The sequence below is a fragment of the Mesoplodon bidens genome, assembly GCF_964165515.1.
Source record: "Mesoplodon bidens genome assembly, chromosome: 1".
Classification (NCBI taxonomy): Eukaryota; Metazoa; Chordata; class Mammalia; order Artiodactyla; family Ziphiidae; genus Mesoplodon; species Mesoplodon bidens.
Window position 1 is genome coordinate 184,850,303 of NC_138176.1, and position 26,953 is coordinate 184,877,255.

Sequence of the window (26,953 nt, forward strand, 5' to 3'; positions counted from 1 at the left end):
ACTACCCATGTAGCACGGTACAGACTACTTTCACTTTGTGCCCTGCTTATTCATCCCTCCCTCTCCTCTAACCCCTGGCAACCACTGATCTTTTTACTGTCTCCATGGTTTTGCCTTTTCCAGAATGTCTATAGTTGGAACCATATAGTATGCAGCCTTTTCAGACTTGCTTCTTTCACTCATTAATATGCATCTAAGGTTCCTTCATGTCTTTTCATGGCTTGAGAGCTCATCACTTTTTAGCACTGAATAATATTTCCACTGTCTGGATGTGTTACAGTTTATTTATCCACTCCCCTACTGAAGGACATCTTGGTTGCTTTCGAGTTCCGGCAATCATGAATAAAGGCTGCTATAAACATCCATGTACGAGTTTTTAGGTAGACATAAGTTTTCAATTCATTTGGGTAAATACCAAAGAGCATGACTGCTGACTGGATCATGTGATAAGAATATATTTAGTTTTATCAGAAACTACCAAATAGCCTTCCTTCCAAAATGGCTGTACCAATTTGCATTCCCAACAGCAATGAAAAGAGCTCCTGTTGCTCCAAATCCTCGCCAACATTTGGTGTTGTCAATGTTTTGGATTTTTGGCCACTCTTACAGGTGTGTAGCATTCACCGTTATTTTACAAAGAGTTTTTTTAATTAAAAATTTCAAAGGCACCTGACATATATTTGAAGATATATGCAAAACTTGCACATTTAAAAAAATAATTTCTTTCATAATTCTGATAATAACCTAGCACATTATCAATGCTGATAAAGTTATATCCTACAGACATCTGCAAAAACTTCAAGATAAATAACAAGCTTATACTGTAAAATACAAAGACTAATAAAACAAAAAACAAAATTCTGCCAAATAAGATAATTTAAGAATACTTAGATTCACATAATTAATGAGTATTATAAAGAGATCACTGCCCATTTAAACATCCATATTTTCTTTGATGAACAGCAGTATATTCAAGCATTTTTGTGCTTAATTGTTTAGTTATTATAAGCCTAACACTATAGAAGTATACTATGTCATATAATTTATCTAAGGTTTATTCATCTGTTGCACCAATATTTCTCTAAATTTTTTTCCATATTCTGGTTAAGGAAATTAACCTGTTTTGCTTAGTATTATTTAAATTATAAATATAGGATATTTTAAAAATCATTTGGTATTATGAAAAATATTCTGATAAGGCAAACCACATCTAAAAGAAACACTAGCTGGGGACTTCCCTGGTGGCGCAGTGGTTAAGACTCCACCTGCCAATGCAGCGGACACAGGTTTGAGCCCTGACCCAGGAAGATCCCACATGCTGTGGAGCAACTAAGCCCATTGCCACAACTACTGAGCCTGCACTCTAGAACCCATGAGCCACAACTACGGAGCCTGCATGCCACAACTACTGAAGCCTGCATGCCCAGAGCCCGTGCTCTGCAACAAGAGAAGCCACCACAATGAGAAGCCCACGTCCCACAACAAAGAGTAGCCCCCATTCACCGCAACTAGAGGAAGCCCGCGCACAGCAACAAAGACCCAATGCAGCCAAAAATAAAATTAAAATAAATTTTTAAAAAACACTAGCTGTTTTTAATTTATAGATTCAAAACCACATTCTTCCCAGAAAATGTACATAAACGCACACATATCTGAAGCATAAAGATCATATTCAAAAGCATGTTTAAAAACTTACTGCCAATAACACTTTACACTGTATTTACTCTTAAGTTGTTCAGTAATTTTAATTCAAATAGAATACCTTGCATTGTTATTTCTTTTTCTTTTTCTTTTTAAGATCCTGTTTAAAGGTCACTTATGAATGCTTAAGGACAACAGACTACCTCCAAGCAAAAATTTCCTTTTTGGGGGTAGGATATACTTGTTTTCCCAGCCACCTCTGAACACAGCATAAGAAGTGGAACCATAAGACAGGTGACTTCCTATCTCTTCTTTTTGAAAACAAAGTGCAATAACATACAAAAAAGTTTAGACCTGGGTGCTGTTATCCATTGAAAAATTCCCTAGATGCCTAAATCCACTGCATCTACATGGGCAAGAAAAGATTTTTTCAAGCCATCAGTTTGAGCAGTCACCAAAAAAAGAGAGATACCCTACCGACCAATCCCAGTAGCAGCAACTAATCAAGCAGCTATGCTAAAGTGAAAATATGAGAAAGATCTATTGAATAAAATTAGTGGCAATCTTGAAAAATAAGTACTGTAATAAAACCATCATGGCTCTCTCCAAGAAATACTAAAACAACAAATCACAGTCTCATATCACAGCACACACCTGAAGTCCCCTCTAAAAAAGTAGTTCTCAACCAGGTGTGATTTTGCCCCTCGGGAGACATTTGGCGATGTATAGACATATCTTTGGTTGTCATGACTTGGGGGGCATGCTGCTAATGAGTAGAGGTCATGGATACTGCTAAACATCCTACTCAGGACAGGCCCTCACACAAGAAATATCTGGCTCAAAAGGTCGATAGTGCCAAGGTTGAGAATCCTGCACAAAAAATGAGACCAGAGTACAGTGTATGTTAAACAAGTGTTTAGAGAAATCAAGTACTACTGCAAAAAAATCGCTTATGATAGAAAGGAAAAAGTCAAAGGTTATGAGTTAAATTATGAGTTACATTTATTCCTAAGTTCTTGGCTAAGGACATCTAGCCAATTAAAGTTGTCTCCAGGTGCTAAGACAAGCAGATAGTTATTCCACCAAAGGCTGAGCATCTCAGCAATTTCCACGTAGAGACAAATAGGCTATAGCTACTACTCAATGAGCACCAACCATCTGAAAACATTATCCACAGTGTTTTACATATATTAATTCACTTAGTAATCACAACTACTCTAAGTTGTAGGTGCTTTAATTATTTCTGTTTTGGAGAGGCAAGGCAAACTTGCCTCTGGTTACATGGCTAGTAGGCGGCAGAGCTGGGATTTAACCCAAGCAGTCTGGTCCTACAGTCTCAGTCTTAACCAACACGCAGTTACTGCTTCATACGCTGGACCTGGAAAAGTCTGAGTACAGAGCAAGAGGGCAGAGAGAAACTTCACAATAATTAGAGCCTTCTCTTGAGTATTAAAGAGTAGTCATCAATTGCTGAGTGTTGGACAGAGAAGCTGAGAAAGACACAGCCAATATAACTAACTACAGGAATTGTTCCATTTCAGATGACAGATAAGCTCTCTGGTGGGGAAGAGTGTGTGTGTGAGGATGTGTATGTGGAGTGTGTGTGTGCAATTTGTTATGAATTTCACTAAATTAAAATGTGCCAGAAAATTAACAAAAAATCATTAAAATATACAATACTCATTATTGTAAATTTCATGTAACCAATTGACTCTCACACAATGTTTTAGTTCATTTGTTACTGAATTCTTGTTTCTGTAGCTAACGTATGGTAGCAAATGACGAATGAATGCAGTTCCAACATGAATTACGGTTAACAATTTCATTTACATTAAAAAGATAAACAATAAATATCAGAACTTTACTTGTTTGTCAATAACATGAGAAATTTCTTTGCTGATAATGGTTGTCTAATACTGCAAAAAATATTTCCTTAATTTTTTGTGCTACTCACAACAAACTCAGAACATTAAAGTTTAATCTGGATTAATAATATTTGCTCCATCATTTCCTAACAGTACACAATTAACAAGTTAAGCTCTATTTGTAGCATTTGCTTATCTGTAAATCTCCCATATGAATAGCAAATTTCAAGTTATCAATAGGATGCCCAGTAAACACAGCATTAGGTTGTATTTCAGAAGTAAATAATCTCAAGAGTATAGACACAATAGCAAAATAATTAGTAATTGATGAGTTTTGAGTATTATCTTTGTTTCTAATATGATTTAATTGTTACATAATTTAATTTTCAATAGGCTGTATTTAATAACTGGCTTGCAAAATACCTTAAAAATGAACAACTGGCCATCTCAAACCAGCACAAGCCAACTCCAGCACACCACTGTAGCACACCACTGCCTTCCCCTCACTTACAGATCCTCCATTCCTTGGAGTCAATTCTGCTTCACTGAAAAATCCAAATCAAACATCAACTTACCCTGTGCTGTACCTAGCAAAACTAATTTACTTTTCCCACTCCACCTCCAAAGAACTTCATTCATTAAATAATAAGACACAGGAACTGCTCTTTATTTATAAGAACGTATGCATCCTATTATATGAAAAGAACAAAAGTAAATTTTAGAAATAGAAGGAAACAGAGATCATATGTAGTCCAGTACTTCTCAACCACAGTTAGTCTTTAAGGAAGAAACAATACAAATTCTACCCAAACTCTTCCACAAAGTTGAGATGAACATTACCCTAATACCAAAACCAGACAGTACATGAAATGTTTTTTAAATTTTTAGCAAATTGAATCCAGTAATATATCAAAAGGATGATATAGCATAGCAAGTGGTGATTATCCCAGAAATACAAGGTTGTTTAACACTAAAAAAAAAATCTATATAACCCACCTATATCTAGACTAGTATATACAATAAACACACACACACACACACATAAAATCCTCCACAAAGGCACAAAATGCATTTTAAAAAATCTAACAGCCATTTCTATTTGAAAAGAAAAAAACTCTCATTTCAAAAATAAAATGAAACATACTCAGCCTGATAAATGGCATCTATGAAAAACATACTAATAGTGAAACTGCGAATGCTTTCCTGCTAAGATCAGGAACAAGGCAATGATATCTACTTTCACTTCTTTTCAACTTTGTACGGATGGTCCTAGCCCATGCAATCAGGCAAGAAAAAGACATAAAAGGCATTGTGACTGGAAGGAGGAGTAAAAACCCATCTTTATTCTCAGATAACACAATTGTTTATATGTAGAAAATCCCACAGAATCTACAAAAAAAGCTACTAGAACTAATAAATTTAGCAAGGTGGCAGGATATGATACAAATATATCCCCCTCCAAAACTGCATTTTTAAAACTGAAATTTTTAAAATACCATTTATAGTAGCACCAAAAATTATACAACACTTAGAGACTAATATGAAAAAAGAGATGTGCAAAACCTGTACACTGAAAACAACAACACTGCTGAGAAAACTTAGAGCTAAAGTAAATGAAGACATATAGCATGTTCATAGAAAAGAAGATTCAACACTGTTATGATGTTAATTCTCCCCATACTCACCTACAGATTCACTATAATCCCAATCAAATCCCAGCAGGTAGTTTTTATAAAAATTGACAAGCTTATGCTAAAATTTATATAGAAATCCTAAGGATCTAGAACAGCCAAAATAACTTAGAAAAGGAAAAATAAAATAGAAGACTTATACTATCTGATTTCAAGAGTTATTATAAAGGTACAATAATCATGGCGATGCAGTATTAGCATAAAGATAAACAAATAGATGAAGAGAACTGAATAGAGAGTCTAGAAGTAAATTCACATATATATGGTCAATTAATTTAAAACACAGATGCCAAGGCAATTCAATAGGGAAAGGATAATCTTTAACAAGTAGTGCTGGAGCAATTAGATTGCCATATTCAAACTAATGAATCTCAAACTTTACTTCACACCATATACAAGAATTAACTCAAATTTGCTAACAAGTATTAACTTACATGTATTATTAATTCACTTAGTAATCACAACTACTCTAAGTTGTAGGTGTTTTTCATTATCTCTATTTTAGAGAGGCACAGAGAACTATAAACATAAAAGCTATGGGCTTCCCTGGTGGCGCAGTGGTTGAGAGTCCGCCTGCCAATGCAGGGGACACAGGTTTGTGCCCTGGTCCGGGAAGATCCCACATGCCACGGAGCAGCTAGGCCCATGAGCCATGGCCGCTGAGCCTGCATGTCCGGAGCCTGTGCTCCACAACAGGAGAGGCCACAACAGTGAGAAGCCCACGTACCGCAAAAAAAAAAAAAAAAAAAAAAAAAAAAAGCTAAAGTTACAAAATATCTAGAAGAAAACACAGGAGAAAATTCATAATCATGAGTTTAGCAAAGATTTCTTAAGCAAAAGAATAAGAACATGATCCATCAAGCAAAAAACTGGTAAGTTGAACTTCATAAAAATCAAGAACTTTCATTCTTTGAAAAACATTAGTAGGAAACTAAGAAATCAATCCACAGACTGGGGAAAATATTTGCAAATCATATGTGTAATAAAAAAAAGTATTATCCAGCATAAACAAAGCATTCTCAAAAATCAATAATAAGAAAATTTTCTTAATGGACAAAACATCTTAACATATACTTCACCAAAGAAGACATGTGGATAGCAAATAAGCACATGATAAATACTCAATGTCATTAGAGAAATTAAAATTAAACCACAATGAGACACCATCTAGTAGAATGGCTAAAATTTAAAGACTGACCAGGTGAGAATGTGGAGCAATGAGAACTGTCAAACAATGCAGGTAAAATGAAAAATAGTACCACATTGGAAAACAGTTTCACAGTTTCTTAAAAAGTTACATGTTAAATACATACCTATCAAATGACACAGACATTTCACTCCTGGATATTTACTCAAGAAAAATTAAAACATATGTACACTCAAAGACTCAATTGAAACCAAATGTTCTTGACAGTTTTATCTGTAATAGCCAAAAACTGGAAACAACCTAAATGTCTATCAACAGCCTAATAAATAGAATGTGGTAAATACAAAAAATGAAGTACTGCTCAGCAATAAAAAAGGAATGACCTATACTATTAATACATAGTGATCAAAGGATCAATCCAAGAAGAACACATAACAATTGTAAATATATATGCACCCAACAGAGGAGCACCTCAATATATAAGGCAAATGTAAACAGACATAAAAGGAGAAATTGACAATAACACAATAATAGTGGATGACTTTAACACCCCACTCACATCAATGGATAGATTAGCCAGACAGAAAATCAATAAGGAAACACAGGCCTTAAATGACACATTAGACCAGATAGACCTAATTGATACTTATAGAGCATTCCATCCAAAACCAACAGAATACATTTAGTGCACATGGAACATTCTCAGGATAGATCACAGACTCGGCAACAAAGCAAGCCTTGGTAAATTTAAGAAAACTGAAATCATATCAAGCATCTTTTCCAACCACAATGCTATGCGGCTAGAAATCAACTACACACACACATAAACACAACCTGCAAAAAACACAAACATGTGGAGGCTAAACAATATGCTACAAAACAACCATAGATCACTGAAAACATCAAAGACAAAATAAGAAAATACCTAAAGACAAATGAAAACAAAAACATGACAATCCAAAACCTATGGGACACAGCAAAAGCAGTTTTAACAGGGAAGTTTATAGTTATACAAGCTTACTGCAGGAAACAAGAAAAACCTCAAAAAAACAACCTAACCTTATACCTAAAGCAACTAGAGAAAGAAGAAAGGAAACCCAAAGTTAGTAGAAGGAAAGATATCATAAAAATTAGTGTAGAAATAAATGAAATTGAGACTAAAACAACAATAGGAAAACACCAATGAAATTAAAAGCTGGTTCTTTGAAAAGATAAACAAAACTGATAAACCTTTAGCCAGACTCATCTAGAAAAAAGGGAGAGGGCCCAAATCAGTAAAATCAGAAATGAAGAAGGAGAAGTTACAACCGACACCACAGAAATACAAAGAATCATAAGAGACTACTATGAGCAACTACTATGCTAATAAAATGGACAACCTAGAAGAAATGGACAAATTATTAGAAAGGTACAAGCTCCCAGGAATGAACCAAAAAGAAACAGAAAATACAAACAGAGCAATTGCCAGTACTGAGATTGAATCAGTAATTTTAAAACTCTCAACAAACAGAAGTTCAGGACCAGATGGCTTCAGGAGAATTCTATCAAACATTTACAGAAGATTTAACATCTATCCTTCTGAAACTATCTCAAAAAAAATTCCAGAAGAAGGTTCTATGAGGCCACTATCACCCTGATACCAAAGCCATAAAGCTATCACACACACACACACACACACAAATCACAGGCCAATATCACTGATGAACATAAATGCAGATACCCTCACCTAGCAAGCTAAATCCAACAATAAATTAAAAGGATCATACACCATGATCAAGTGGGATTTATTCCAGGGATGCAAGGATTTTCAGTATCTGCAAATCAATCAGCATGATACACCATATTAACAAACTGAAGAACAAAAAAAACATATGATCAACAATATATGCAGAAAAAGTTTTTGATGAAATTCAACATCAATTTATGATAAAGACTCTCAGAAAGTGGGCATAGAAGGAACATACCTCAACATAATAAAGGCCATATATGACAAACCCACAGCTAACATCATACTCAAGAGTGAAAAGCTTAAAGCACTTCCTCTAAGATTAGGAAGAAAACAATGATGCCCACTCTCACCACTTTTATTCAACATAGGTTTGGAAGTCCTAGCCACAGCAATCAGACAAGACAAAGAAATAAAAGGAACCCAAGCTGGAAAAGAAAAAGTAAAACTCTCACTGTTTGCAGATGACACAATGCTATACATAGAAAATCCTAAAGATGCTACCAGAAAACTACTAGAGCTCATCAATGACTTTGGTAACGTTGCTGGATACAAAAATAATACACAGAAATTTGCTGCACTTCTATACACAAACAACAAAATACCAGAGAGAAACTAACGAAACAATCCCATTTACCACTGCATCAAAAAGAATAAAATACCTAGGAATAAACCTACCTAAGGAGGCAAAAGACCTGTACTCCAAAACCTATAAGACACTGATGAAAGAAATTAGAGGACACAATAGATGGAAAGACACACCATGTTCTTGGATTGGAAGAATCAATATTGTTAAAATGACCATACTACCCAAGGCAATCTACAGGTTCAATGCAATCCCTATCAAATTACCAAGTGCATTTTTTATGGAACTAGAAAAAAATTAAATTTGTATGGAAACACAGAAGACCCCTAATAGCCAAAACAATCATGAGAAAGAACGGAGCTGGAGGAATCACGCTTTCTGACTTCAAACTATATTACAAAGCTACAGTAATGGCATGGTCCTGGCACAAAAACAGAAATATAGATCAATGGAACAGGACAGAAAGCACAGAAGTAAAGCAAAGCATCTATGGTCAACTACTCTACAACAAAGAAGGCAAGAATATACAGTGGAGAAAAGACAATCTCTTCAATAAGTGGTGCTAGGAAAACTGGACAGCTACATGTGAAAGAATGAAATTAGAACACTCTCTAACACCATACACAAAAATAAACTCAAAATGGATTAAAGACCTAAATGTAAGACCGATACTACAAAACTCCTAGAGGAAAACATAGGTAGAACACTCTGACATAAATCACAGCAATATTTTTTTGGATCCACCTCCTAGAATAATGAAAATAAAAACAAAAATAAAGAAATGAAACCCAATTAAACTTAAAAAGATTTTGCAAAGCAATGGAAACCATAAACAAAATAAAAGGACAACCTATGGACTGCGAGAAAATATGTACAAACACAGTGACCGACAAGGGCTTAATTTCCAAAATATATAAACAGCTCATACAGCTTAATATTGAAAAAACAAACAACCCAAGCAAAAATGGGCAGAAGACCTAGATATTTTGGCAAAGAAGACATATAGATGGCAACCAGGCACATGAAAAGATGCTCAACATTGCTAATAATTAGAGAAACGCAAATCAAAACTACAATTAGGTTATCACCTCACAGCAGCCAGAATGGCCATCACCAAGAAGTCTATGAATAATAAATGCTGGAGAGGGTGTGGAGAAAAAGGAACCCTCCTATGCTGCTGGTAGGAATGTAAATTGGTACAACCACTATGTAGAACAGTATGGACGTTCCTTAAAAAACTAAACATAGACTACCATATGACCCAGCAATCCCACTCCTGGACATATATCCAGAGACAACTCTAATTTGAAACTCTAGTGTGCACATCAGGACCCAGGGGAAGGAGCAGTGACCCCATAGGAGACTGAACCAGACCTACCTGATAGTGTTGGAGGGTCTCCTGCAGAGGCGAGGGGTGGCTGTAGTGAGGCTCACTGTGAGGATAAGGACACTAGAAGCAGAAGTTCTGGGAAGTACTCCCTGGCGTGAGCCCTCCCAAAGAGCAGGGTAGGCTCCAGTGTTGGGTCGCCTCAGGCCGAACAACCAACAGGGAGGGAACCCAGCCCCACCCATCAGCAGACAAGCAGATTAAAGTTTTACTGAGCTCTGCCCACCAGAGTAACACCAAGCTCTACCCACCACCAGTCCCTCCCATCAGAAAGCTTGCACAATCCTCTTAGATAGCCTGATCCACAAGAGAGCAGACAGCAGAAGCAAGAAGAACTACAATCCTGCAGCCTGTGGAACAAAAACCACTTTCACAGAAAGACAGGCTATGTACCAGATGAAGGAACAAGATAAAACCCCAGAAAAACAACTAAATGAAGTGGAAATAGGCAACCTTCCAGAAAAAGAATTCAGAATAATGAGAGTGAGGATGATACAGGACCTCGGGGGAAAAAATGGAGGCAAAGATCAAGAAGATGCAAGAAATGTTTAACAAAGACCTAGAAAAATTTTAAAAAAAGAGAGGTGAACAATATAATAACTGAAATGAAAACTACACTAGAAGGAATCAACAGCAGAAAAACTGAGGCAGAAGAATGGATAAGTGACCTGGAAGACAGAATGGTGGAATTCACTGCCACAGAACAGAATTAAAAAAAGAGAACGAAAAGAAATGAAGACAGCCTACAAGACCTCTGGGACAACATTAAACGCATCGTTCGCATTATAGGGGTCCCAGAAAGAGAAGACAGAGAGAAAGGACCTGAGAAAATATTTGAAAAGATTATAGTCGAAAACTTCCCTAACATGGGAAAGGAAAGAGCCACCCAAGTCCAGGAAGCACAGAGAGTCCCAGGCAGGACAAATCCAAGGAGAAACAGGTCGAGACACATACTAATCAAACTGATAAAAATTAAAGAGAAACAAAAATTATTGAAAGCAACAAGGGAAAAGGGACAAATAACATACAAAGGAACTCCCATAAGATTAACAGCTGATTTCTCAGCAACTACTCTACAAGCCAGAAAGGAGCGGCATGAGATATTTAAAGTGATGAAAGGGAAGAACCGACAACCAAGATTACTCTATCCAGAAAGGATCTCATTCAGATTCAACGGAGAAATCAAAAGCTTTATAGACAAGCAAAACTAAGAGAATTCAGCACCACCAAACCAGCTCTACAGTAAATGCTAAAAGAACTTCTCTAAGTGGAAAACACAAGAGAAGAAAAGGACCTGCAAAAACAAACCCAGTAACAATTAAGAAAATGGTAACAGTAACATACATATCAATAATTACCTTAGGGCTTCCCAGGTGGTGCAGTGGTTGACAGTCCGCCTGCCGATGCAGGGGACACGGGTTCGTGCCCTGATCTGGGAGGATACCTCATGCTGCGGAGCAGCTGGGCCCGTGAGCCATGGCCACTGAGCCTGCGCATCCAGAGCCTGTGCTCCGCAACGGGAGAGGCCACAACAGTGAGAGGCCTGCGTACCACAAAAAAAATTAATAATAATAATAATAATAACCTTAAACGTGAATGGATTAAATGCTCCAACTAAAAGACACAGGCTCGCTGAATGGGTACAAAAACAAGACCCATATATATGCTGTCTACAAGAGACCCACTTCAGACCTAGGGACACATACACACTGAAAGTGAGGGGATGGAAAAAGATATTCCATGTAAATGGAAATCAAAAGAAAGCTGGAGTAGCAGTACTCATATCAGATAAAACAGTCTTTAAAATAAAGAACGTTACAACAGACAAGGAAGGACACTACATAATGATCAAGGGATCAATCCAAGAAGACGATATAACAAATATAGATATATATGCACCCAACATATGAGCACCTCAATACATAAGGCAACTGCTAACAGCTCTAAAAGAGGAAATCGACAGTAACACAATAATACTGGGGGACTTTAACACCTCACTTACACCAATGGACAGATCATCCAAAATGAAAATAAATAATGAAACAGAAGCTTTAAATGACACAATAGACCATATAGATTTAATTGATATTTATAGGACATTCCATCCAAAAACAGCAGATTACACTTTCTTCTCAAGTGGGCACGGAACATTCTCCAGGACAGACCACATCTTGGGTCACAAATCAAGCCTCAGTAAATTTAAAAAAACTGAAATCATATCAAGCATCTTTTCTGACTACAAAGCTATGAGATTAGAAATCAATTACAGGGGAAAAAAACGTAAAAAAAAACACATGGAGGCTAAAGAATACATTACTAAATAACCAAGAGATCACTGAAGAAAACAAAGAGGAAATCAAAAAATACCTCGAGACAAATGACAATGAAAACACGATGATCCAAAACCTATAGGATGCAGCAAACGCAGTTCTAAGAGGAAAGTTTATAGCAATACAAGCCTACCTCAAGAAACAAGAAAAATCTCAAATAACAATTTAACCTGACACCAAAAGGAACTAGAGAAAGAAGAACAAACAAAACCCAAAGTTAGTAGAAGGAAAGACATCATAAAGATCAGAGCAGAAATAAATGAAATAAAAACAAAGAAAACAACAGCAAAGATCAATAAAACTAAAAGCTGGTTCTTTGAGAAGATAAACAAAATTGATACTAATTGATCCTAAACATGCCACTAGAGTGAATCAACGAATTTGGTAAAGTTGCAGGATACAAAATTAATGCACAGAAATCTCTTGCATTCCTATACACTAATGATGAAAAATCTGAAACAAAAATTAAGGAAACACTCCCATTTACCACTGCAACAAAAAGAATAAAATACCTACGAATAAACCTACCTAGAGAGACAAGACCTGTATGCAGAAAACTGTAAGACACTGATGAAAGAAATTCAAGATGATACAAACAGATGGAGAGGGATACCATATTCTTGGATTGGAAGAATCAATATTGTGAAAATGACACTACCCAAAACAATCTACAGATTCAGTGCAATCCCTATCAAATTACCATGGCATTTTTTACAGAACTAGAACAAAAAAATCTTAAAATTTGTATGGAGACACAAAAGACCCCGAAGAGCCAAAGCAGTCTTGGGAAAAACAACAGAGCCAGAGGAATCAGGCTCCCGGACTTCACACTATACTACAAAGCTACAGTAATCAAGACAGTATGGTACTGGCACAAAAACAGAAATATAGATCAATGGAACAGGATAGAAAGCCCATAGATAAATCCACACACATACGGTCACCTTATCTTTTATAAAGAAGGCAAGAATACACAATGGAGAAAAGACAATCTCTTCAGTAAGTGGTGCTGGGAAAACTGGATAGCTACATGTAAAAGAATGAAATTAGAACACTCCCTAACACCATACACAAAAATAAACTCAAAATGGATTACAGACCTAAATATAAGGCCAGACACTGTAAAACACTTAGAGGAAAACACAGAAAGAACATTCCATGACATAAATCACAGCAAGATGCTTTTTGACCCACCTCCTAGAGAAATGGAAATAAAAACAAAAATAAACAAATGGGAACTAACGAAACTTAAAAGCTTTTGCACAGCAAAGGAAACCATAAACAAGATGAAAGACAACCCTCAGAATGGGAGAAAACTGACAAAGGAGCAACTGACAAAGGATTAATCTCTAAAATTTACAAGCAGCTCATGCGGCTCAATATCAAAAAAACTAACAACCCAATCCAAAAATGGAGAGAAGACCTAAATAGACATTTCTCCAAAGAAGACATACAGATGGCCAAGAGGCACATGAACGGCTGCTCAACATCACTAATTATTAGAGAAATGTAACTCAAAACTACAATGACATATCACCTCACACCAGTTAGAATGGGCACCATCAGAAAATCTACAAACAACAAATGCTGGAGAGGGTGTGGAGAAAAGGGAACCTTCTTGCACTGTTGGTGAGTAAATTGATACAGCCACTATGGAGAACAGCATGGAGGTTCCTTAAAAAACTAAAAATAGAACTACCATATGACCCAGCAAACCCACTACTGGGCATATACCCAGAGAAAACCATAATTCAAAAAGACACATGCACCCCAATGTTCACTGCAGCACTATTTACAATAGTCAGGTCATGGAAGCAACCTAAATGCCCATCGAAAGATGAATGGATAAAGAAAATGTGGCACAGATATACAATAGAATATTACTCAGCCATAAAAAGGAACGAAATTGGGTCATTTGTAGAGACCTGGATGGATCTAGAGACTGTCATCCAGAATGAAGTCAGTCAGAAAGAGAAAAACAAATATTGTATATTAACACATATATGTGGAACCTAGAAAAATGGTACAGATGAACCGGTTTGCAGGGCAGAAATAGAGACAAAGACATAGAGAACAAACGTATGGGCACCAAGGGGGGAAATGTCGGGGGTGGTGGTGTGATGAATTGGGAGATTGGGATTGACATGTATACACTAATATGTATAAAATGGATAACTAATAAGAACCTGCTGTATAAAAAATAAAATTAAATTAAAAAATTTAAAAAAAGAAGAAATGGTACATATATACAATAGAATATTACTCAGCCATAAGAAAGAATGAAATAAATGGGAAGGAAATCTGAAAAAGAGTGGATATATGTTTACGTATAACTGATTCACTTTGCTATACACAAGAAACTAACACAACACTGTAAAGCAACTATAGTCTAATAAAAAAATAAAGAATGAAATAATGCCATTTGCAGCAACATGGATGGACCTAGAAATTATCATATTAAGTTAAGTCAGACAGAGAAAGGCAAGTATCATATGATATCAATTATATGTGGAATCTAAAAAACTGATACAAATGAACTTATTTACAAAACAGAAATAGACTCACAAACAGAGAAAACGAAGGGGATAGAAAGGGGAGCAGGGAGATAAATTAGGAGTTTAGGATCAACATATACACACCACTATATATAAAACAAATAACGGGCCTCCCTGGTGGCGCAGTGGTTGAGAGTCCGCCTGCCGATGCAGGGGATACGGGTTCGTGCCCCGGTCTGGGAGGATCCCATATGCCGCGGAGCGGCTGGGCCCGTGAGCCATGGCCGCTGGGCCTGCGCATCCGGAGCCTGTGCTCCGCAACGGGAGAGGCCACAAGAGTGAGAGGCCCGCATACCGCAAAAAGAAAAAAAAAAAAAAAAACAAATAACAACAAAGACCCCCATATATGTAGCACAGGGAACTATATTCAGTATCATATAATAACCTATAATGGAAAAGAATTTATATATATAAATCACTTTGCTGTATATAAATCACTTTGCTGTACACCTGAAGCATATACAACACTGGAAATTAACTATACTTCAATTTTTTTTGAAAAAAGGTTAAAAGAATAAAAATTAAAATAAAAAAACTTTACAGAATATGAAAAAAAGACTGACCTATTGATACACATGGCAACATAGATAAATTTCAAAATAATTTTGCTGAGTGAAAGAAATTAATTTTTCTAATCTCAGCAAACTCATTCTTAGGCAAATTGATTTTCACAAAGTTGACCTAGAAACAGAAGAGATGAGGAGTAGGAGGTCCATACAGGTCTTAATTTTAAACCAGCCCAGCACAAGGCCTATATATTAATGAACTGCTAATTCAATTCTCATTTTTCTTCATATATACAGTCCCCTCAGAAACCCCAAGGACAGAGGAATGGATAAAGAAGATGTCCCCAAGGACAGAACAATGGATAACGATTTATGATTGGAATATTACTCAGCCATAAAAAAGAATGAAATAATGCCATTTGCAGCAACATGGATGGACCTAGAGATTATCATACTAACTGAAGTAAGTCATATCTAGAATTTAATTTAAAAATAAAGATACAGATGAAATTATTTACAAAACAGAAACAAACTTACAGATATAGAGAACAAACTTATGGTTACCAAAGGGGAAACATGGGGGGGTGGGTAGAAATCAGGAGCTTGGGGTGAATACACACATACTACTATCTATAAGATAACCAAGAAAGACATACTGTATAGCACAGGGAGCTCCACTCAATATTCTGTAATAACCTATATGAGAAAAGAATCTAAAAAAGAATGAATATATGTATACGTATACCTAAATCACTTTGCAGTACACCTGAAACTAACACAACATTGTAAATCAACTATACCCAGGAATACCCAAATCCTATTACAATCGCAACCCTTACATGCTGAATCCAGTAACCTGAATGGAGTACATACTGACTCAGAAAAAGTTCAATTTTCTGACACAGGCACAACAAATTTAACATCCATTACAGTGCAGCTTACTATTCAATAAACTTTGAGATAACACAGGGAACAATGTTCCCATTTGTCTAATGAATTCTCACATTAGCAGTTCCTCTCTTTAATTTCCTACTTCAATCACAAATACAGACACTGACAAAATAAATAAGAAAAATGGTTTGTGATTTTTAAAATTTGTACGCTTGTCCTCTAAGTTCTCTATCAGCCTAACTCCAATATACCTCACATCCCTCTTTGAAGGGCAGTTGTAAGATATCCAGGGTAAGAAAGAAAAATGCCACAGGATGACAACAAGGTTTCCACCCTGTTGTGTACTCAAGACGTTATTATGAAGTCAAGAGGGAACTATCCAATACATCTGGCACGTGTTCAAGGATAAACATGCAAAGTCTATTCTCCAGTATTCTCCTTAACATACTAATCATCAAAGGTCACTATATCTGACTGCTGGAAATTCTCCTTCGAATTCCTCTTCTCCACCATAGTTAACCTACTAAAGTTAAGTGGGAAGGGAAAAAACAGAAGCAAGAGTACTCTATTCACAAAGATGTCTACAATTTAAGATCAGAAAGTTTACTGCAAGCATTCTCCTAAATTTCCTAATCAATAATAACTAGTACCCAAAGAAAAGTATTCTCCTAAATCAGTTGTCTGTGCAATCTAAAAGAAGAGTAAACAAGAATCCACAGCAAAGTCTGTTGATTCAAACCTACCAGAAATGAAAAGATCTTTGCTGCTGTAAAGAAAGTCAGGAGTAAATATGTTCAGACCCAAACTAAGACAGGCTGCAAGGGCAGTTTTAAGAGGATCACAGATCATCTAGATAAGCCACACTTTAAAAAGTAAGCATATCAAGGGAATTCCCGTGGTCCAGTGGTTAGGACTCCGTGCTTCCACTGCAGGGCGCATGGGTTCAATCCCTGGTCAGGGAACTAAGATCCTGCAAGCCGTGTGGTACAGCCAAAAAAAAAAGTAAGCATGTCAAGAGTATGAGAGTTCCTATGACTCAAAATAACAAATCCACTAGAAAAACTGGACTCAGTCCAACGTGTTAAATGTGAAAAAAACTGAAGTAACATGCTAACACTTCATAACAAAATAAAACACTTCATCTTTTCTTTCTCCTACCTTCTAATTTCAGGTTCTGCCTCTCTAGCAGTATGTAAAATCAAATAATTCACTAATATTACACAAATATAATGCCTTCAGTCTGTTTACATAAGCAAAAAAAATCATCTGTGTATAAATTATGAATGTTGTATTGCATCAAGAAAATTTAAACACTAATTCAAAAACTCATTTGGGGGGCTTCCCTGGTGGCACAGTGGTTAAGAATCCGCCTGCCAATGCAGGGGACACGGATTCGATCCCTGGTCCGGGAAGATCTCACATGCCATGGAGCAACTAAGCCCGTGCACCACAACTACTGAGCCCGCGTGCCACAACTAGTGAAGCCCATGCACATAGAGCCCATGCTCCCCATCAAGAGAAGCCACCACAATGAGAAGCCCGCGCACCGCAACAAAGAGTAGCCCCCGGTCGCCGCAACTAGAGAAAGCCCCTGCGTTGAAGACCCAACGCAGCCACAAATAAATAAATAATTTATTAAAGAAAAAAAAAACATTTGGTTTCCATTACTAGAAAACTGAACATGATAGCAGTATCAAAAACTAAGGATTTGGGTTTCCCTGTTGGCGCAGTGGTTGAGAGTCCGCCTGCCGATGCAGGGGACACAGGTTTGTGCCCCGGTCCGGGAAGATCCCACATGCCGCGGAGCGGCTGGACTCGTGAGCCATGGCCGCTGAACCTGCGCGTCCGGAGCCTGTGCTCCGCAACGGGAGGGGCCACAACAGTGAGAGGCCTGCGTGCCGCAACAACAACAACAACAAACTAAGGATTTAACTAAAGAACACTTTTCATAATGAACAGCTTTTCTAATTATTTTAGCTTTTCTATTTCTTTGGGAAAACAATTTAATTAAATCTTGAATACAACGTTTTATTGACTAACATTAAAGTCTGACAGTAATCATAATAGTTGTCCCATACTTTTTGACCTGAACCAAATTGCACAATGCTCCGACGTTAGATATACATAGCAAAATATACATAAAGAGGTGTTAAACCTAGTTTTACTTATCTGAGAACCTGGGTTTAGAATTTGGAAAAACCATATCTAAATCTACAAGTCTCCATTAAAAAGAGAGAAATAAAACAGAAAAGCCTTAGTAACTAAACTCTGTCTGGGATAAAACTTGATAAGCCACAAAGAAAAGCTCCATCCAGGAAAGGGTTCCTAGGTGCCAGCATCTTAATTATGAAAGAATTTAAAAGGAAAGGCCAATGCAGACTCACGCTGATCCAAAACAGATAGTATTAAACAACAGAGCTAATCCTTAACTTTTTGACATGAATAAATGCCTAAGGAGAGTACCCACTCTACTCATACAAATGACTGCCAATAAGGTGGTGCTTTGTGCTGAGTGGAAAAGGTTTGAAGGGAAGGGGTGTCAGCTTTAAAACAGTTCCTAAAATAGTTGCTTAAAAGGATGAAGAAAAAGAGAACTTACAAAGGCTTTGAGTCACGCTTGGTTCCAGGAAAAGGATACTTTGGCTCTACGTGAAAGCAAAAACCAGTCATTGTAAAATACAGATACCCAGATTTTGTCAGCAAAAGGAAGAGTATTGTCCATTATTTCCCACAAAGGCAGCAGAGCCTTTAACTTGGATTCCTATTTTTTCTTGGCAGGTAGATATTCTGCAAAAGCAACAAAGCAAACTAAATATAAAAGTCTTCTGAAATTCAACCCCACAGTCAAAATGCCAAATTCACAAACTCATCAAAGGTCACAGAGGAACAAATTTCCTGTTTTTTTACTTAAACTCATTGCCTTCCTCCTGAGCTAACCAATACAGAATTTCCTTCTTCTTGTTTTGAGGCTGATAAAATGAGGACAGCATACTTACAACATACTAGGAACAATAGGCAGTTACCCAGAATCACAGAATCAAGGAATAAAATTTGATATCATTTTCTAAAACCCAGTTGCACATAATGCATGTCTGTTATTTCTCCATTTGAGAAGAGTGAATTGTTTTATTAACAATTTTTAAAAACTTTATTTTGAGGTTGTTTTACAAAAAGACTAAAAGAAAATGTAGGGGCTTCCCTGGTGGCCCAGTGGTTGAGAGTCCGCCTGCCAATGCCGGGGACACGGCTTCACGCCCCGGTCCGGGAAGATACCACATGCCACGGAGCGGCTGGGCCCGTGAGAGATGGCCGCTGAGCCTGCACGTCTGGAGCATGTGCTCCGCATCGGGAGAGGCCACAGCAGTGGGAGGCCCGTGTACCGCAAAAAAAAAAAAAAAAGAAAAAAAAAAAAGAAAATGTAATGCTTTATAAACATTTATCAAAATTCCATTACTTTTAATTATTAGAACTATGTTCCTTGCCCTAAACACCTTATAGTCTAGGAAAGATGAGCAAAAGGTAAACAATGATTAGATTGTAAACATTTGTGTATTTCCCATCTTTTTCTAAAATGTGTTTAAAGTTGCTTTCCACAAAGAATATTTAACAGTGTTTACAAATAACTGTAGTTTAATGAAGAAATGTGTGTAAATTCAATAAAAGAGCTACTAAGAATAAAATTTGAATGGAGCAATAGTTCTTGACCAAGTTGATGATTAATCATGCAATGTGCTACAAGTACTGTAATTTGTAAACTAATAATAGTAAAAATGACCTAAGTTTGTGTACAACTTATACACACAATATATACTATATGTGTATTAGTACTGCTAATCCTATCCTTTTACCAACATTCTACCAATGAGAGAAAAAGGAAGAGTTACAACTATTTCTCAAAGATATTATTAATATTGATGGATACACGTTGCATATGTGAATATCATCCTTCAGGTATGTTGCATGGTTTTACATAGTCCTCATCCTATTAAAATATGGCTGTCTCTCTTACCACTCTAATAAAAAATGTTCTTATTAAACATACATGGCTTCAAATTACTAAATTGATTTTCAATCCCCTTTTAAGTCAGTACTCATTCTGTATGGCTTCTCTGGTTTTAAAAACTGAGGGCCACCCTCTTTTCTTGAAACTTTCCCTCCTTATCTTCTGAATCAGATTTTAAGTAGGTTGAAGGAAGATAGAGTTTATAAATGGGGGAGAGAAGAAAACATGTATTGAATGCCCAGTCTGTGTCCAGATACTGTGCTAGACTATTTGCATGCATTATATATTTAATTTTGCTAAAAATATAAACTATTATTAATTGCTATTTTACCAATGAGGAAGCTGAAGTACAGAGAAGGTGTGAAACATCCAACACCTCACAGCTAATAAGTGACTGGATCAGAATTTAAACATAGGTAAATACAACTACAAAATCCAAGCTGCTTCTACTAAACCATAACAAGTTTAATTTTAGACATTTCTAGAAGAAAATGAAGAATAATCATCTTGTAATTCTGGAGTGGAAAAAGCTTAAAGCAAGGTAAAGACCATACAAAAAAAAGAATGACAGAATAAACTATATAAAAAAATTTTAATGTGTGTAAGGCAAAGATCAAAGTCATAAAGTCAAAAGATAAAGAGGAAAGTGTAACAAAAAGTCTCTGTAATATTTATAATAGACAATGAGGTAATGCTTCTAAAATACAGCTTTTACAAATTGATAAGAAATAAATGTAAACATCTCAAGGAGAAAATTGGGGTTAAAGGTCATGATAAGGCAAATCACAAAAGAATAAATACAATGACTAAAAAAAGTGAAAAAATGTTTAATCATCAAATACTAGAAAAAATTTAAAAATACATGACTATTATCAAAAGGCAAAGATTAATAATGTGAAAGGGTGTGGGGAAATAGACATCCACTGCACAACTGCTAGGGGTATAATTTTATATATTTCTAAAGGGCAACCTGACAAGATATCAAAATTTTGAATGTGTAATCATTTTAATCCAGCAAGTCCACTTCTAGAAACTTACCCTTTAAAAGAGTGTGCAAAGGTGTATATATGAGTCTTTTCATTGCATTAGTGTTGATAATTGCAGAAAATAAGGAAATCAATTATTTGCCAATCAATAGCAGACTGAATTATATAGCACATCAATAAAATGGACTACAATTCAGTCATTAAAAAGCATGATAAACAGAAATGCAAAATGATGCAGCTGCTGTGGAAAAGTCTGTCAGTTGCTCAAAAAGTTAAACAGAGAACTATCAGATGATCCAGTAATTCTACTGCTAGGTATATACTCAGGAAAAGTGAAAATTTATGTCCACACAAAAACCGTTACATGAATATTCATAGCAGAATTATTTATAACAGCCATAAAGTGGAAACAACCCAAATGTTCATCAGCTATGAACAGATAACATATGGTATATCCATACAGTGGCATATTATTCAGCCATAAAAAGAAATGAAGTAGTGTTTCTTGCTTCAACATGGCATAATCTCGAAAACATGCTAAGTGAAAGAAGCCAGACACAAAAGGTCACACACTGTATGTTTCCATTTATATTAAATGCTTAGAATAGGCAAATTCATAGAGACAGAAAGTAGATTGGTAGTTGCCAGCAGATGAAGGAATGGGCAAACTGGAACTGCTAATAGGTATGAGATTTCTTTGAGGTTGATGGAAATGTTCTGGAATTAGATAGTAGTGGTGGTTCACAACACAGTGAAAACACTAAAACCACTGAAGGGTACACTTTAAAATGGCAAATTTTGTGTTATGTGATATACATCTCAATTTTTTTTAAGCCATAAATTTTTTAAAGCATGAAACATATCCAGTGATAGAAAAAACGCCAATAATATGTTGTTAAATCAAAAAGCAAGTTTAAAAAACGGTGCATAGGGCTTCCCTTGTGGCGCAGTGGTTGAGAGTCTGCCTGCCGATGCAGGGGACGTGGGTTTGTGCCCCGGTCCGGGAAGATCCCACATGCCGCGGAGCGGCTAGGCCCGTGAGCCATGGCCGCTGAGCCTTGCGTCCGGAGCCCGTGTTCCTCAACGGGAGAGGCCACAACAGTGAGAGGCCCGTGTACCGCAAAAAAAAAAAAACAAAAAACAGTGCATATAGTATGATTCTATTTATGTATGTTTATGTAGTTATATAAGTTCATCTTGCCCAGAAACAGATAATGGTACTATATAGAGGGTATATACGACTAACAGTCTTGATCTCCATGAGATAGGATAACCAGAAAATTATGCTCTTTAGCATCATTTTTTTTACACAAAGAGCACATAATAATTTCCAAAGCAGACATGAAAAAATATTACCATCTGCAAAGAAAAGGAGAATAATATGACAAAAATACGCATAGTAGACAGAAACCAGGAGACAATACAGCAAAGATTATTAACCTAAGGTCCATAAACCTCAAGGAATCTATAAATTTGTAAAGGAAAAAAAATTATATCCCTAGTTCCACTAACCTCTGATTAAAATTTAGTATCTCTTTCAATTAGACGTAGACAACCTACCATAATAGTATTAGCAGCACCTGTGCTTTTTGTCACTAACAAGTTGTATTTCACATCACATTACAGTTGTTACAGATACCTCAAAATATCATCTACATATATATTACTTTAAAATTATGGTAGTTATTATAGACTCACTGCTAGATCTTGTTCTCTAAGTACGTTAATAAAAGGGTATATATATATTAATCTTTACAAATTGTTTTCATGTATTTCAAAATAACACATTCCTTTTTAATCTTATTTATTTCATTCACTAAAAATCATTATTCCAAAAAGGCTCCACAGACTTCTCCAGACTGCCAAAGAGTCCATACAATCAAACATCCACCCATATCCAAACATAACACCCATGCATTAGAGGGAGGAAGGGAAAACCAATCCTGAGGGTATTCAGGCATAAAGTAAGTAGTGCCTAAATTCAGGCAAAAATAGAAATAATTCCAATTTTAATCAATTTGTCTAATACAAAATTCATAATTTGCTTCCCCAAATTGTATCCTCCTTCTGATTTTTCAGTTATCTTTGACTTCTTCCTTCATATTCAACCACTGATGTCACTTAAAAGCTTTCTTTTCTATCCCAATTGACACATCTCTCTCCTGACTTACCACTTCATATTTTAATTTTAATTATTTAAGAAAGAGACTCCCTCCTCCCACACTGATCTCCACAACTGATTCTGCATACCTCAACCAGATTAAACTTAATTATTTCCAAACTGCCACCAGCCTCTCAAAATCACTCAATGCTCCCAAAGTCTTTAATAGTAGTATTGATAATTACTTGATTCTAGAGCCATATCTGAAATAACTATTAATAACTATTAATCAAAACAATTATACAGCCATGTCCCATAAAATATCATCTAGACGATATTATGACATAAAATTCAGGTATTACTAAGAGAACCCCAATTTACAGATGTAAAAAAAACACTTGGTGCTCTAGAATTAAACCTAGAATAAGACAAATTCCTCATTCAAACACCTCCATAATAATCATGCTCCAATTTGCCTTATCACCTCCTTGTTCCCACTGAAGCTCTGGAAGTTAACCAGATATTAACTCCATGTCCCACTCCTCCTTGAATCTGGACTCATACCCTTTATTTTTCTTTTCAAAACATCTTTATTGGGGTATAATTACTTTACAATGGTGTGTTAGTTTCTGCTTTATAACAAAGTGAATCAGCTATACATACACATATATCCCCATATCTCCTCCCTCTTGCGTCTCCCTCCCACCCTCCCTATCCTACCCCTCCAGGTGGTCACAAAGCACTGTGTTGATCTCCCCATGCTATGCAGCTGCTTCCCGCTAGCTAGCTACTTTACATTTGCTAGTGTATATATGTCCATGCTACTCTCTCACGTCGTCCCAGCTTACCCTTCCTGCTCCCCGTGTCCTCAAGTCCATTCTCTACATCAGTGTCTTTATTCCTGTCCTGCCCTTAGGTTCATCAGAAGCTCTTTTTTTTTTTTTTTAAACTCCACATATATGTGTTAGCATACGGTATTTTTCTCTTTCTAACTTACTTCACTCGGTATGGCAGACTCTAGGTCCATCCACCTCACTACAAATAACTCAATTTCATTTCTTTTTATGGCTGAGTAATATTCCACTGTATATATGTGCCACATCTTCTTTATCCATTCATCTGTCAATGGACATTTAGGTTGCTTCCATGTCCTGGCTACTGTAAATACAGCTGCAATGAACATTGGGGTACGTGACTCTTTTTGAATTATGGTTATCTCAGGGTATATGCCCAGTGGTAGGATTGCTGGGTCGTATGGTAGTTCTATTTTTAGTTTTTTAAGGAAACTCCATACTGTTCTCCATAGTGGCTGTATCAATTTACATTCCCACCAACAGTGCAAGAGGGTTCCCTTTTCTCCACACCCTCTCCAGCATTTGTTTGTAGATTTTTGATGATGGCCATTCTCACTGGTGTGAGATGATACCTCACTGTAGTTTTGATTTGCATTTCTCTAATGATTAGTGATGTTGAGCATCCTTTCATGTGTTTGGTGGCAATCGGTATATCTTCTTTGGGGAAATGTCTATTTAGGTCTTCTGCCCACTTTTTTTTTTAAGCATCTTTACTGGAGTACAACTGCTTCACAATGGTGTGTTAGTTTCTGATTTATAACAAAGTGAATCAGCTATACATATACATATATCCCCGTATCTCCTCCCTCTTGCATCTCCCTCCCACCCTCCCTATCCCACCCCTCTAGGTGGTCACAAAACACTGAGCTGATCTCCCTGTGCTATGCAGCTGCTTCCCACTAGCTATCTATCTTACATTTGGTAGTATATATAAGTCCATGCCACTCTCTCACTTCGTCCCAGCTTACCCGTCCCCCTCCCCCTCCCTGTGTCCTCAAGCCCATTCTCTACTTCTGCGTCTTTATTCCTGTCCTTTCTGCCTATTTTTGGATTGGGTTGTTTGTTTCTTTGATATTGAGCTGCATGAGCTGCTTATAAATTTTAGAGATTAATCCTTTGTCAGTTGCTTCAGTTGCAAATATTTTCTCCCATTCTGAGGGTTGTCTTTTCATCTTGTTTACGGTTTCCTTTGCTGTGCAAAAGCTTTCAAGTTTCATTAGGTCCCATTTGTTTATTTTTGTTTTTATTTCCATTTCTCTAGGAGGTGGGTCAAAAAGGATCTTGCTGTGAGTTATGTCATAGAGTGTTCTGCCTATGTTTTCCTCTAAGAGTTCTATAGTATCTGGCCTTACATTTAGGTCTTTAATCCATTTTGAGTTTATTTTTGTATATGGTATTAGGGAGTGTTCTAATTTCATTCTTTTACATGTAGCTGTCCAGTTTTCCCAGCACCACTTATTGAAGAGGCTGTCTTTTTTCCATTGTATATTCTTGCCTCCTTTATCAAAAATAAGGTGACCATATGTGCATGGGTTTATCTCTGGGCTTTCTATCCTTTTCCACTGATCTATATTTCTGTTTTTGTGCCAGTACCATACTGTCTTGATTACTGTAGTTTTGTAGTACAGTCTGAAGCCCAGGAGCCTGATTCCTCCAGCTCCGTTTTTCTTTCTCAAGATTGCTTTGGCTATTCGGGATCTTTTGTGTTTCCATACAAATTGTGAAATTTTTTTGTTCTAGTTCTGTGAAAAATGCCATTGGCAGTTTGACCAGGATTGCACTGAATCTGTAGATTGCTTTCAGTAGTATAGTCATTTCCACAATGTTGATTCTTCCAATCCAAGAACATGGTATATCTCTCCATCTGTTCGTTATCACCTTTAATTTCTTTCATCACTGTCTTATAGTTTTCTGCATACACACACGTCTTTTGTCTCTCTAGGTAGGTTTATTCGTAGGTATTATTCTTTTTGTTGCAATAGTAAATGGGAGTGTCTCCTTAATTTCTCTTTCAGATTTTTCATCATTAGTGTATAGGAATGCAAGAGATTTCTGTGCATTAATTTTGTATCCTGCAACTTTACCAAATTCATTGATTAGCTCTAGTAGTTTTCTGGCAGCATCTTTAGGATTCTCTATGTATAGTATCATGTCATCTTCAAATAGTGACAGTTTTACTTCTCTTTTCCGATTTGGACTCCTTTTATTTCTTTTTCTTCTCTGATTGCTGTGGCTAAAACTTCCATAACTGTGTTGAATAATAATGGTGAGAGTGGACAAGCTTATCTTGTTCCTGATCTTAGAGGAAACGGTTTCAGTTTTTCACCACTGAGAACCATGGGGGCTGTGGGTTTGTCATATATGGCCTTTATTATGTTGAGGAAAGTTCCCTCCATACCTACTTACTAGAGGATTTTTATCATAAATGGATGTTGAAGTTTGTCAAAAGCTTTTTCTGTATCTATCGAGATGATCATATGGTTTTTCTCCTTCAGTTTGTTAATATGGTGTATCACGACTGATTTGCGTATACTGAAGAATCCTTGCATTCCTGGGATAAACCCCACTTGATCATGGTGTAGATCTTTTAATGTGCTATTGGATTCTGTTTGCTAGTATTTTGTTGAGGATTTTTGCATCTATGTTCATCAGTGATATTGGCCTGTAGTTTTCTTTCTTTGTGA

At 36.5% G+C, this 26,953-nt stretch overlaps 1 protein-coding gene across 6 annotated transcripts in view; it reads right to left on the minus strand.

Annotated features, from left to right (window-relative positions):
* CNOT6L (CCR4-NOT transcription complex subunit 6 like) overlaps positions 1-26,953 on the minus strand; it is a 119,778-nt gene that overhangs the window by 81,056 nt on the left and 11,769 nt on the right. Inside the window, exon 1 of one of the 6 annotated variants that reach the window (XM_081245162.1) lies at positions 18,925-18,946. The exons of the other annotated variants lie outside the window; for them this stretch is intronic. The gene's annotated coding sequence lies outside the window, so the exon portion shown is untranslated. Of the gene's footprint in view, positions 1-18,924; positions 18,947-26,953 lie in introns of those variants that run through there. 6 annotated transcript variants of the gene reach the window in all.